The following is a 7,023-nucleotide window of genomic DNA, read 5'->3' on the forward strand; positions in this document are numbered from 1 at the left end:
TCCTGGGCTCAAGGGGAGTCTCAGAGGAAAGCACTGCCTCATCCAGCAGCAAAATTGTTTCCACAAAGGCATTGCAGACACTGGGAGGAAATTAGAGGCTGAGCGCTTAGAGTCTTCCCCACTAGTTTAGCCAGAGCCCCCAGCTGTGGTTTGTCTGATGCCAGCAACATAAACCAGATGGATGACATGGATGGAGATAGGCCAAGCTGGGATGGAAAGCACAGAGTACCCTCCTGACTTTCTGTGAGGTGAAGTAATGCAAGCTGAAAAGAGCCTTCAGTTGCAAAGCACCCCCTGCTGAGGTGGTAAGAAAAGAGATCTACTATTTTTTGTAGGGTTTCAGCTGTGCTTCTGGGATCTCTTTAAATGCTGCAGGAAGAGAGGTGGTGCCCTGGATACCTGGAGAGAAAAGTGGGATGTTTTCAGGCTCCATGGGAAACAAGAATCCAGAGCTGCAGCTGAAAGAGCAGTGGGCTTGGGAAGAAAAATCCAGCAGGCAGGCTGAGATGAATTGTAGACCATACACATGCTAGAGAAATAACTGCAGTTGCCAGTTCTGGTTAGCAGGTTGCAGGGAGATGGAGCCCACCCAGTCTGCAAAGGACAGCAATGGGCAAGTGCTGCTGGGCAACATATGCTGCTTTTGCAAGAGGCCAAGGCCTGATTGTTTCTCCAGCACTTCATGGCCAATTTGTTACCTGGGGGATGACAATGCCTAAACTCAGATCAGGTTCTCATCATGCTGAGTGCTGTATATACAAGCCTAGTTAATTTCATGTCTTAAAAGAGCTTTCTCCCATGATTAACAGGACAGCTTGTGGATGAGTTGTCACAAAAAAACAGTGAAAAAAACATAAACTCTCCAGTTCAGGGTCCCCCAAATCTTTCAAAGCCCAGGTAAGGCAACCTACCCTTGTCTGTGTGCCTCTTAATTTGCTGTTTATGGCACCCAAGTCTGGTGCTCCCTAATAACAAGTAACCTAAATGTCCCGTGGATCACTTGAGCTGGGAGGTTACAGCAGTTGCTCCAGGACTTTGTATGGACAGAAGATTCACAGAATCACAGAATCACCTGGGTTGGAAGGGACCTCAAGGATCATGTAGTTCCAACCCCTCTGCCTAGCAGGGCCACCAAACATACACATTCACCTGCAAAGATACATGAAGTCTATATCAGTGCTGAGGACTGAGCTTGGTACTGTCCTAGTCTTAGGCCTTAGCCCCACGACTGCCTTGTTTTTCCCAGCAGATTGGCTGGGATGTTTTGAGAGGTCCAGCAGTGAAATATGCTGACAGGATGTGTTGGGGTACTTTGAGTTGGGGTACTTGAGCTTTATTGAGTCTTTCCACCATGAAACACATGTTCCTGGAACTCATCGCAAGATAAATGCTTGAATGTCAGCTCAGTGCTTCTTCAAGCCAGGCCAAGCTGCTTGCAAGTCTGTTTTGGAAGGGTTTACTGGACACTCCCCTCAGCGTGCTGGAAAATCACCCCGATGGTAACAGGTACTGTCCAGACTGATTACATTGTGTTTATGGGGTTCAGCATGGAGGGGTGGATCTAGGATGTGTTTGCCAGGCTGTTTATGGCTGTGGGGGAGTGTGCCCTACCTAGGTGTGATCCCCACCTCTGCCATTTGTCGTTTTCTCTCTATCCTTCCATCCCTGAAGCAGCCTGGATTGGTTATAGCCCACATGTTTCAGTGGCCAACCTGGAAACAGAGAGCCAGAAAAAGTTAATGTGGAGTTCTGGTCTACTCCCAGGATGCATTTGGGCTGCAGCCCATAATGATATGTATAATTGCAAAGGCCTGCCAAAAAAAGCAGGCTGGATTTAATTGAGTCAACACACTGCTATTAATAATAAAATGGCAGAGACTTTGCTATTAATCACTTGTGCTGGCTTTATCACAGGCAGTCTCGGCTATCTGGCTACCGAACAAGACCTTTAAAAAAAATGGTGCAGAGGAAAACTTACTAGTGGGAATACACCTGCTAACAAAATAAACCCTGTAAACAAAATGTTCCTTGCAGAAGGAGATACTTTCTGAAGGAAGACAAATGGGGAGTATGTCAAGTGCCCACATCTTGCAGAAAAGTCTCCTGTTAGAGGAGCAGATCAGATGGATGATGCACTTGGCAAGCGGTGCATCTTTGGAAAAGGTTGTTCTTGGTAAAGGACTTTGTCTGGGGTGGGAACTCAGGGAGAAATGAAACCTCCATAGAAGGAAATGTGATTGCTGCCAGAATATAACACAGGCCAGAGAGGAATGCACCTGTTCCTAGAAAATGACAAACACTCTATCCACTGAGGTATCCAACAAAAAGGGAAACGCAAAATAAATAACGTGCCTGACGCTTAAATTTCTGCCCTGCTTGTGAACGGCTGGACAAGCTGCATTGCAGTGGCAGGCTGTGAAGCCCTGCACCCCAAAGTGCCTGCTGCACAAGGAGGCTCCGGGAGTGCTCTCCTTCTGTGACTTGACTTGGGTGGAGGAAGGCTGCAGTGGGGTGGAGGAAGGACCAGAACGGGGCTCCAGCCCTTTCCACGCGCTTGTCAGCTGCTCAGCATTCTCTGCGGCCCTCCTGATGGGCAGCACCCCAGTGCCTGGGAGCCAGCCATACACTGGCACCATTTCTTCACTGCTGTGCATGTATAAGAGCATGCTGCAGTTTTAAAGCCCTCCTACAGCTGAGGGTTTTATTGTAGCAGACATGGCAGTGGCGTTCCTTGCTTTTGCCTCTGAGTAGAGCTGCTTGCTATGGTTGTGTCTGGGAAGGGATCGTGTAGCAGAATGGTTAGAAAGCCAGGACGAAGGGAATAGGCTTGAAAAGGTGCATCTGAACAGGGGATGTGATGTGTGTGAAGGCAGAGTAGAAGAACACAGAGCAGGTAGAAAACCAAACAGAACAGGTGCATTGTATGGCTTCGAGCCTAAAAGATTGTGGGGTTAATAAAAATGAAGGCACTTCTAGCAGTCACTTGGTAGGGGAGAACCCCTGCCTTCCTCGCCTGAGAGTGCCAAGGGAATGGCATTCTTTTCTTCTCCTGCAAATTTTCTGGCACAAAGGGATACATTTTCTGTGTACCAATGCAAAAATTCTGCATGCATCTCGCACCAAATAGTCAAACAAAATAAATCTTTTAACAGGCTTAAAGGCCTCTTTCTTTCTGCTGTGAATTAAATAAGGTTTGTAAATGTTATCCATCAGGAAGAAGGAGAAAAAAAGAGAAGAGAGAAAGCATGAAGAAAATCCCAGGAAAAAAAAATGGTCCACATCGTGCTGTTTTCCTTCCTTCCCCATAAAGTGAGTGTCTTATCCTCGGAGAAATTCACTTCATTGTTAGAAATAGCCGAAATTGGCTTGCAACTAGTAAAGATGCCAAGAATTTGCACCTTGCTCTGTGACCTAAAGCAAAAATGACATGAACATTGACAAATTTGACAAGGAAATTTGTGCAAAAAACAACTTCTATTTGGCTAGCCAAGCAGCAAATATGTCGGATGATATGCTTTATTAAGCAATCCATTTTTCAGCAATAGCTGCACCATCTGCAAAGGTTAGTGTGCATCAGGCTTTCCACAGAATTTCATCTGCGTCTGCAGCTAGGTGCAACACACGACCACATTTTTCATGTACATACAATTTTGGATGCAAATAGAATACTTGATGAAAGAGGTGACCTTCCGGACTGACTTCCCACATGCAGTAAAGTCACAGGCACAGAAGCTGAGAGAAACATATCTCTGCCTGAAGGGAGGAGGGGGGAGCTGGAGGGAGGAAGGAGGAGGAGAGAGGGGAATAAAAAGAGAAGAAAACTTCAAGAAAAAGTGTTTCCCAAAGAGGTGATTTGGCACATCACGCAGCTGACGCTTTGTACTTGTTCTAGTCAAGGGGATACTGGAACTGCTCTGTTGCGTAGCTGCAGTTCCCTTTGGATGGTATCTGTCTCTGTCTTCTAGTGTTTCTTTTGCCATCCTGACTAGTTCCTGCTGCTACAAAATCTAAGCATCTTTGGCTCCTCTTCCTTGTCTTTCATTGGTTCCTCTATTGTGTTCTGCATTTCAGACTTGTCATCTCATTTCCCCTCTTGCAGCTATGGTCCCTGCCTAGGGCTGCTGGATCTCCTTTCAAACATCCTTGGCTCTACAGACAAGGAGAGTAAGTGTTGCTTTCAAATACTCGTTGGATGTGTCCATGTTCTGTCTTTTTTTCTTTTAAGATATGGTGGTCTTGCCTTTGTATTGCTTTCTACTGGATGGATACAGCCTTTTTGTGTCCTGCCTGCCCTACATTAGGCACAGTCAGCTCTGCTCTAGTCCCCAGTCTCCTTACCCAAGTGCATGCTGTGCACATGGCTCCCTACGCCTCATTGATGGCTGCTGGTTATGAATTCATGTTCTCAGTCCCTACTCCACTTAGCTGAAGTTGGACGCCATCCCAGTGCCTTGCAACTGTCCCTGGTCCAGTGGAAAGTTTAATCTGCCAGTTCATGGCGCGTCGTCCTATGGGGAGAGTTCAGTTCAGCGCGGCTCCGCACTGCACAGAGAGAAGCTCATTAGCGGGTCGTGGTAGTGTCTGATGACACTGTGGTCCAAGAAGGCCTCATTAGGCACAGAATGTTTTCTGTGGCTCTCTGAGGTTTCCTAGTAACTTAAGGAATTCTGACAGTTACCACCGGGGTGCAGATGAAATGGGGGGCAAAGATGCACTCTCCGAGGGCCATCCCCCATCTGTGCCTTTTGGAGGAGCAGACACTGAATGGAGCTTTGCCTCCACTTCAGCAGCGTTGGATCCTCACTGCAGGGATGCAGATGGGGCTGGTTGGCCTGGCAGGCACACTGTCCCCTGGTTGGCTGCTAAGTGATGTTAAGTGATGAATGTTAAACTTAACAAGGGAACTTACAGATTTACGTAAGGGTTTTACTGCCTGCCAGGTATAAATGATGGAGCAGCTTTGATCTTTAGGGGGATCAGCACTGGAAGTGATTTAAAATAAAGTTAATAAAACTGCTTAAAACTGTACTCTGCAGTCACAGAGGCTAGAGCAGCCCTAGTGGTCATTTGAGTGCTTTAAGTAAAAATTGTTCTCGTTTATGAGGAAGACCAAGTCCCACTGGCATTAACCGTGTTTCCAGTTGAATAATAAATGGCATCTTTCAGGAGTTCTACAAGTCCTTCCCTTTGCCCACTGCAAATCCCACAGCCTGCTGGAGCCGCCAAGCTTTTATCCACCAGTACAAAAGATGGCAGACTTGGTGTTTCCACAGGGTTTTCTCATTCTCTGTCCACTTCATTGTCATTAAACCAGGTTTGTTTCCTTTGGCGTTTCGTAGCTTGTCACAAGCTAATGCTGGTGCTTTTATATTGGGATTCTTGTTGTGTTTTATCTTTGGAATTTGCCAGCCAGCAGTGACAAGTAAGTGTCATGAACATTAAAATTTTGTTGGCTTCATGATGAGGAAAGAGGATATCACTAAAGTATGTTTACAGTTTTTATGGATGGTCCTGGAATATCTCTTCTCAACCCCATACATGCTAAGAAAGTTCCTCCACAGAGGTGGAAATTCTCATTTGCAATGCAGAGTCTATCTCTCAGGAACCTTGGCTGTCCCCTACGATATAACCATGGTTATTTTCACTGGGCATTTCCATAACATCCCAGTGTGAAATAGTGTGAGCTGTTGGGTAGGGTTCTTGGGTGCCAGTGTAAGCAGCAGTTGTGTCACCTACCCTGGCTCAAGAGAACAAGTGGCTTGTTGCTGGACTTTGCTGACATCCCTGTATCAGTCCAGCTCATTAGATCTAAAAGCAAATTCCATTGCTTAATGTGTTCACAGCCATGAAACAAACAGCATCGTCCAGAGTTCTGTGAGCTTTCCTGCATGCCATCAGCCTGAGCCACCGGGCACATGAAAATGTTCTTTCTGTAAGGTTTCTAACTCTGCTGCCATTTCCTAGAAACCCTTAACCCACTACCAGAATGCCTTCTGTCTGCTCAGGATCAAAACAAGTGGCTTTTTGTGGGCCTCTCTAGAAAACAGTGATTGGCAGCCATTGAAATTGAGTTAGCAACAACTCACCACTGGTAGAATGACCACTTTTTTGTTATTTTATTTCAGACCAGTGTTCCGTTAGCCATGAAAGTTCGCAGCACAATGATTTGATGAGGCTGTGATCTCAGAGAGGTAGAAAATGAGATGGGTTATTCGGATGGATCAGGAAGAAATGCTGAATTGTAAAGGTATGCTCGAGTCTGGGATGGGCTTTGCTCTGTGGAGGTGCCAGCTGAAGGCTACCACTGACGGAGAGGAAGTGGCATGAAAATCTTGTTACTTGTACCTTGTTAGATAATTACCTCTTGCAGAGTTGTTATTTTTTCCCCCTGAGTTACAGTCATTGTTGCAGGCAGGTTATGGGCTCACAGAGCACTGGCTGGACAGGCTGGTATTTCCTGCGCTCTTATTTCCCCGGATCCTCTCACACCCCTGCCTTTGTCCTGCTATTGTGCAACACTACAAGGATGCAGTATGTCTGAGGTTGTTGCAGTGTTTCTGCAGACAGCTCTGAGTGGTGTTTGCAGAGCCCCCCGATTTGCTCCTCGGTCTCCCGCAGCATTTCTAACCCCCAGGGGCCGGGGGTCACCTCTCACTTTGCATGGTGTAAATTGGAAATGACACAATGAAATCAGTCATGATGAAATGGCTCCATTCTGATTACAATGAGAGGGGATTTGGGATCTGCGTTTCTGTTGTGGTGTACATAAACCATAGTGGTGGTTTAAATCTTTTAGTGAAGATTACCAATTTGAACTCTCCTTCCTATCCCACACAATTGTGGCAAGGCTGAACAAACTCCACTTTCAGAGTTTTCTATGTGTTTCCAGAGAGGTTCCTTGTGTTGCATCCTGTAGAAGCCTATCTGTTGATAGCACAAGAGGGAAAGGGCGAGTGGCTTTTAACTAAAAGAGGGGAAATTTAGGTTAGATGTTAGAAGAAATTCTTTACTCGGAGTGGTGAA

This window comes from Tetrao urogallus, assembly GCF_951394365.1.
Source record: "Tetrao urogallus genome assembly, chromosome: 5".
NCBI classification, from domain to species: domain Eukaryota; kingdom Metazoa; phylum Chordata; class Aves; order Galliformes; family Phasianidae; genus Tetrao; species Tetrao urogallus.